Source organism: Rhea americana, unplaced genomic scaffold, assembly GCF_003343005.1.
Source record: "Rhea americana isolate MKP2758 unplaced genomic scaffold, rheAme1 scaffold_31, whole genome shotgun sequence".
In the NCBI taxonomy this organism is placed as follows: Eukaryota; Metazoa; Chordata; class Aves; order Rheiformes; family Rheidae; genus Rhea; species Rhea americana.
In genome coordinates, this window is record NW_028186435.1 from 3477730 (window position 1) to 3485241 (window position 7512).

At 36.9% G+C, this 7512-nt stretch overlaps 1 long non-coding RNA gene across 5 annotated transcripts in view; it reads right to left on the minus strand.

Annotated features, from left to right (window-relative positions):
* Nucleotides 1-7512, minus strand: part of LOC146593005 (uncharacterized) — a 254796-nt gene that overhangs the window by 51099 nt on the left and 196185 nt on the right. For all 5 annotated transcript variants that reach the window (XR_014896477.1, XR_014896474.1, XR_014896476.1 and 2 more), the window contains exon 6: nt 1414-1589. This is a non-coding gene — a long non-coding RNA (uncharacterized LOC146593005). The remainder of the gene's footprint in view (nt 1-1413; nt 1590-7512) is intronic.

A 7512-nucleotide genomic window follows, 5' to 3' on the forward strand; every position in this document is an offset into this window, starting at 1 on the left:
TTTTTTTTTTAATATAGGGAAAAAATACAGTTACATCAAGAGAGCTTGTAAGCCCTCTTGAGGCTTACAAGCCCTCTCTTGAGGGCTCTAAGATCTGAACTTTCTATTTCAGGGAGATTTTAAACCAGTGCTTTTGGTCTAGGAAATATTTTTATATTTTTTTATATATATATATATATATACATATAAAATATATATACATATAGTACACATKGCAGGTGTCTCTCTGTTCTGTTCTACTTCCTAATAAAAAATAGGAAGAACCACCCTGCAGGCCCCGCTTCCAGCTGCTGGCTTATGTCTCCATATGGAGCAGAGGGAGAAAAGGGGAGGAGCGATCCGGCAACATATCCGTAAAGAGCTCCCAGGGAGGACTGCTGCAAAGGCCAGCTAATGTAGCACTTCTCTTCTCCTGAGGTTATCCTGGGCACTACAGTGCGTGCCAGGGCTTAATGTTAGGTTTATTAGGTTCAGATTTCTTACTTTCCAGTCAAAAAAAAAGAAGGGAAAAGGTGGGGCAGAAGAGTTGTTTGGTTTTGACCAAGTGTGGGAATTAAGTTTCATTCCTTAAGGAAAATTCTCAGGAGTGGGAACGAATGTGAAGATTGTATGTCTGAATCACCCTGTTAACTCCCTGAATCCCACATTCCCACATCACGTGGGGTTCACAAAATGCTTTTGTCTACGAGACCCTTTTATTTTTTTTTTTAAGTGGTCTAGAGCTCCTCCCTTTCTAAATCACAGTTGGACCCAGAAAGACCAGTTTTGTTTTTAAATAAAGTGAGCAAGTTGCCCTTAAGCTGGTCAGTTCCAGTAATCAGCATCAGAGTAATGACAGTCACTCAGTCAGCTTTCCCTTTGCCAGACCAAAAATAACYGTTCAGCTAAATTCTTCTCAAGAAATGTTTATTTCAGCAAAAGTAAGTGCAGTTAGGTTGCAGACATCTTTCTTAAAGTTGGAAAATGTACACCTATACACATAACATTGCTTAAACAGTCCCATCTCTCTACATTCACAGACACCTCTAAGCACATATAGGTTTTATGAAAATGCATCTTCAAGGTAACTAAAAGCATATCCTACCCTTCCTGTTGAACACAGTGGAAAGATAATGATTTTTATCAGATGCTACCCATCAAATACAGTCTTCGTACTGTTTATAGCATGTGTGTGATGTACTACAGGAAAAATACTGATTTCTCTAACAATCATGGAAAATTCTGCCAAACATAGGGCCTAATAAATCGATATACAAGTACCTGTCATGCTTGTTTCATCCCGATACAAAGTTTCATTCAACTAAAAGGTATCAAATCATATCAAAACCACTACTATAAATTTTACAGATGCTCCTAAGTCAAAACGTTCCTGGTTAACAAGCTTGGAAATGCCAGATAGCACAGCATACTTACAGAGCAGAAAATCCAAAATGCAGGTGCAGTCTGAGGTTTGTTCTGTCCAGTTCCTTGAAGACAGCCGTCACCAGGATGCTAGATATGTTGCTGAGACCAAGGACCACACAGCAATATTTGCCTTGACAGCTGGCAAAGTGATCTGCCTGCATCTTGTAGCAAAATAAAGAGACTACCTGTAAGAAAGTAGAGCAATAATCATTTAGCATGGCTAAAACTGACACATTTTGCAACTATAGCCCCACATGTCCCTTCCCAGTCCTTCAGGTGTTGGTCAACAGGAGAACCACAAACAGTTCAATTCCATTCTAACAGCATAAAATAGCATTTTTGTCAAGAGACTGAAAAGGACTCTTACGCCAAAGTTGGGGACAGAGGGGTAACATGAACTTCACAGCTATAAAATAACTCTTTCAAAGCTGATGAAACAATTTATCTGACAGAGTCTATAGAACAAGAACCTTAAAAGGAGCAGAGGAAAACAGTTTTTCTGTCCCATGGCCACTCAGCATGAGATAGTGGAAGAAGGAAATGACAGTGAGTCAYCTCAATGTGGAACGGCGCAAAATCTGAAGGACTACCGGATACAAAACCCAAGGGATGAAGCTGAGGTAAACTACTGATGAATCCTGATGATATCATAACCAACGAGTATGCATTTTTAATCCTCCTGACTCAAAAATATAATACAGTTCCTGAATTACACATTTTCATATTAGCTGTAAAAAGGCAGTAAGAAGCTAAACATTTTCATTTGTATCATTCACAGTCCAAAAATAGAAAACCAAGACATGCAATGATAATACAAATTAGCAAATATTGCTGTTGCTACACGTATGTAACTGYATCTACGTAGGTATGTATATGTGTGTACAAATATAGTATAAACCAATTCATTGTATTTACACACAAATTCTGTAATGTTTGTTTCAGACAAAAAAAAAGGGGGGGGGGCTTGTGCCCCCAAAGGATGTATTTTTTATCCACTATATTAGTTTATCTAATAAAAGACATTTCCTCTCTAGTCTTAGAGTGCTACAGCAATACTAGGAATATCTACATATGTACAATACACATACACACTAATTCTTTCTCCACTCACCTTTTCTCTTTTTTTGACCTATATTTATATATAATTATTCCCTCACTTATATATATATATATATATATATATATAAAAACAACCATCACCAACTCAGACAGACAAATGTACCCACACTTAAAACATAAAAATAAAATAAATTGAAGTGTTCAAAGCCTTCTGCTTCTTAATTGTATTTTTTTATTTATATTTATTCTAAAAAYAAAAAGGGTACTATTTATGTTTTGTACATAAGCAAAGGATAAAACCTTCACACTGCAAGCTTTTACAGCCTCATAATTTACACTCTGGTGTCATAAAACAGCAATAAAATACTTTAGAGATAGCCATAAAACCATGATCCAAGTTCAATCTTTTCAAAAGCTCTGTTTCAGTGCAGCTGTAAGGGTCTGAGTAGGATTATTTATATTTGATGAGTGGCAGAGTTCACATGTGGTCCAAATTTTTCCGAAGTTCGCCGACGCAGCCTCCCAGCTTAGGCTCACCCATATTTGGGAAGTGCTGGATATTTTGCTGAAAACGCCTTGATCAAAAAAGGCTTGCATCATYGAACCCAAAATGCTTCATCTGAAATATCTGGACATTTGGGGCAAATCAAAGAAAGGCAGGGTTTTCACCAAACTTGGTGCACATCTTCAGCCAGCTGCGGAAAGCGTGGATTTCGCCACTTCCAAAATCTTCGCTTCTCGGGCTTTCAAGCATTACGCTAACTCGAACTGAAATTTCCCCAGGAAATCTGAAATGTGGGAACCTGCAAAGCTGCAGAGCCTTACCCCTGCACAGATCTGGGGAACCAGGGAGTGGAAACTGGAGTCGAACCGCGAGATCTCCAGCTCCGGGCGCATCCTGGCYGGTCTGCGGGGAGGTGCTGTGCCTGCGCTGCAGCCCGTTACCCTCAGCCCAAAGCCAGGCAGTTTTAGGCAGCTTCTACRCACAGGAAGGATCGCTTTTTCAGCTATAACATGCTTCTCCAGTCCTCTAATGTTGTTTGGGCTGTCTGGTTTTACATTTCAGTTCCGAATGAATTAAAATACCTCTTCAGCCCAATCCCAACKTAAACCAAATTTTACATTAAATGAATAAACATAGTGTCTCTCACAACATAAAACTTATTTCAGCTTGCTCTCTCTCTCTCATATAACAGACTAAATAAATAAATAACGGGATGAACAAAACAGTCCACGTTCACAGAATGCTTCGTCAATTAATCGCTTTCAAGAAATTCTGTTTAAAAATGATTTGAGGCCTGAGCCTACACTCATGGCAATCAGCACTGTCTTCAGCGGGAATAAGAGAAGATCAGAGTCTATCATTACAGAAGATGAAGTAATGAGCTACGACAATTTAATACACTATTACAGAAAATGTCATGTTTAGAACTTATAGTAAGATGTTTAGACCCACTCCACAAGTAACAGTGGCTGTGTGTGTAAATTACCCACAAACAATGAGAAAATAGCTTTGATTCTGCTTTTAACTTGCTGAATTGGAGCAAAAGCATTTTTATAACATTTTAATAATTTATCAGTAGCATATTACAATAACTGGGTGTTATACATTAGGAAATAAGTGTGGAGAAAATGGCACACATTAAATAAAACACTGAAGTAAAAACTTGGCTGTTAGTGCTCCTAACATCCATTTCTTTATTTAGTCAAAGGAAGGAGACCACAAAATACCACCTTCTGCTCTGAAGAAGGTTATAATCAGGAGGTGAATAGCAATTCAATTATTCTTCTTTCTTCTGCTTCTCCATCTCCAAAAATTGAATTATTTTGTATTGAATATTTGATTCCTTTCAACTTGGTTTCCTAAAAAATAGGCTTATGCAATCTGTATTTTTTTTTTTTTCCGGTTACCAAAACATAAACAGTCTGCTAGAATTTCTTTGACTAGACTAGCATCAGTGATGACAGGAAAATGGATTTTAGAAGACCTTCCAGGATGCTTCATGGTAAAATGGCTTGATTTTGTTTTTATAATTCTAGGTTATACTTAACTTGGAAAGTTGCAAAGTCAGTTTTTCAGGATATTCAAGATTCCTGGAAACCTCTGAGAACCATAACATGTTAGGCCCTGATTTAGGAATGCACTTGCCTGTTTAACCTCAAGCAAAAGACCTCACATCTTTCTTAAACAAAACTGTAAACGAGTTCTTAGTTTTGAAGATGTATTGAAGTGCTTTGCTGATTCAGGATCGTGAAGGTTCTGGACCCCTTTAAAGAGCAAAATTGGTAATTAACTGCAAAAATGTTATTTCCTGAAACAAGGTTCAAATAAGCCATGCCTGCTAGCAAGCAGCCTCCTCACACACAGCACCCAGCTGCTCTTCTGTGGCACAGTGCATAGGATGGTACATTACTCATGGGGTACAAAAACCCTACAAATACTCTAACACAGGTTGGTGCTTGCTTTGAATGTACTGTTTTATGCAAATCCCTGACTATAGTCAAATTAAATTAAAAAAATAAAACCAAAGCCTCTTCATTTTTAGAGTCATCTATTAACTAATACTAAAGTGATTTACTTAAGYGATAAGTTTTATGGTAGAAGAATATACAAGGCAATAAAATGTTCTTTACAGCTGGTTGAACACTGAAACAAAGCTGAGGCACTTGATAACTCTAATAGGGCTCGCTCATGAAGATAGTCTAACATTGAGAACATTAGTAGAAGATAAAAAAAAAAAGAAAAGAAAAAAGATACAGACATCCTGATTGTTTTCCTTAGTGGTGTTTCATGTTTTGGAGTTGGATGGAATTGCAACCATCGTTTCCCTCACATTTTCTGCAGAAGCTGATATAGCAGATTTGTTGCTTCAGTACTAACTGAACAAAGAAAAGTTTTAAACATATAGCCTTGTCTGAGGAAAAGTAAGTGAATAACTGATCAAAGCTACATCCTTAGTGGAAAAAGAGTGATATAATTAGGAAATAAATTTCCGTAACAGTCACCTTAGTATCTTCAGCATCATAACTTTGAAAAGCTAAGAGATCACATTCAGCCATGATGCAGGCATGTGCAAATCATTTGACATCAAAGTAGTCATACCCACTACAGCAGCTCTGAATTGGTCCTAAGTATTCAATTACACATTTTGTGCATATAAATATTACACTGTGCAACAATGCAGACATTATACTGAGAAACTCAAGTGTCCATTCACAAAAACAATGCTTCACTGTGTCAATAAAGAGTTCAGTGTTGTTTGTCAAGAGAACATTTGATATTTCTAGGCTGCGATTGAGTGAAAATCCTCTCTTGTCACAGGCCACTGGATTATAGTGCCTTAGATAAAGTGAAAGAATCTAGAAATACTGCAACTCTTCTGGGTTACTTCAGCTTAAAATCAARTTTCCCACGTCCCCCTCCTGGAAAGGAAAGCAAAATCATAACGATTTAAGCAAACCTCCACATGATTTTTATAGTAGCAAAATCAATTTAATGTAATTATCCTTATTTCCTCCTCCTCAAACTCTTCATATGACTTTCTCAGGTCAGATATCTTACTACATATACTCAGTGCTCTCTTCTTACGTTGCACTGTGTTTAAATACAATATCAAATAACGTGAGCCCTCACTTTCAGCTAGGATTTTTGTATAGCTTTGTCATACAAATGAAAGAAAATATTTTAGGAGACTGAGCTGTTTGTTGTTTTCTCTGCTCCAGCTAAGCCATCCAAAAAAAGCATAAATATAACTGATCTATAGTCTCTGGTTACAAATTCTTTCAAATGTTAGGTAAAATGCAACATATAGTTTAACAAAATTTGGACATGCACTCTGTGAAACTACTTTTTCAAACTGTTTTGGAAACCTTGGGTCAAATTCCAGACTCAGTATCACTAACAATTTTTAACATGCTTCTGCTGTACAAGGTTAGCTTCAACCCTTTCAGCTGTAGATTAGTTAGACTTTAGTACAAACTGTACAATTTTGATATGCTTTGTGTTTTCCTTAATTGTGGCATCTTAAATGATAAGGCTAATACTGTCTAGAACAAYGTAATCTATGAAAAATACTTGAAGGAATTCACAACTATCAGGATGCATATATATTTAACATTATTTTCATTTATCCTTTTTAAGGACAGCATCATTATCTGGTACATGGTCAGAACCTTGCAGATAATCTCCATCATGTTGGAGCAACCTTAAGTAACAAGCATTTAGGTRTCACATCCTTTCTTAGTATTACCTTATTCAGACCTAAAACATGTTGCCTGTTCTCCTTGATGTTTTTTATACAGAAATGATTTTAAACTACAGAACATAAGTGTGGCTTTCTGATTCTTCAACCATTTTACAGTGTCCTGTAATGACATTTTGAGAATGCAAAGAGCGTCCGCTGTTCGATCACCACAATATTTGGATTTCTACGTGCACATTCAAATAAATTTTGTGAGGCTGAATTTAAACAGAGTCTGAGTACCTGTGGTTTTCTTAACCCACAACCAACTTCCCAGACTTTTAGTTTACCAAGTCACTGGAACATTAATAACAATCCTTCTCCCTTGAACCGCAAATACTCCTTTCCTATTTACTTGGCTTCCTGTAAACACAATTTTGCTTCAACACAAAGCAGTTGCATCCTACACACCTAATCAGCATGACCACAGTACTTTAAACCAACCTTTAATAAAAACTATAATGTCCAAATTATTCCTATAAAACTACTGTAAGTGTTTCACCACAGGAGCTTCTTTGCCTTTTTATGTTGCAGCAGGGAGGTCTTCGTTTTTCACACATCCCTTTTTACATAGTAGTAACTTACCTCTATAAATTTAACCTTCAAAGATACTAAAAACATAGTAACGATGGAAACAGATGAGGCATGATGAAAGTAGCTCATTCTGGCAAGACAGTGTTTACATCATGTTCCTGCTTAAATATGACCTCAACAGTTAGTTAGCATGCTCTTCTTCATCCTCTACCCAAAAGATGATCCCAATTGAAATCTAGGTTAACACATGTCTGATTCTAGTATGTTTAAAAGT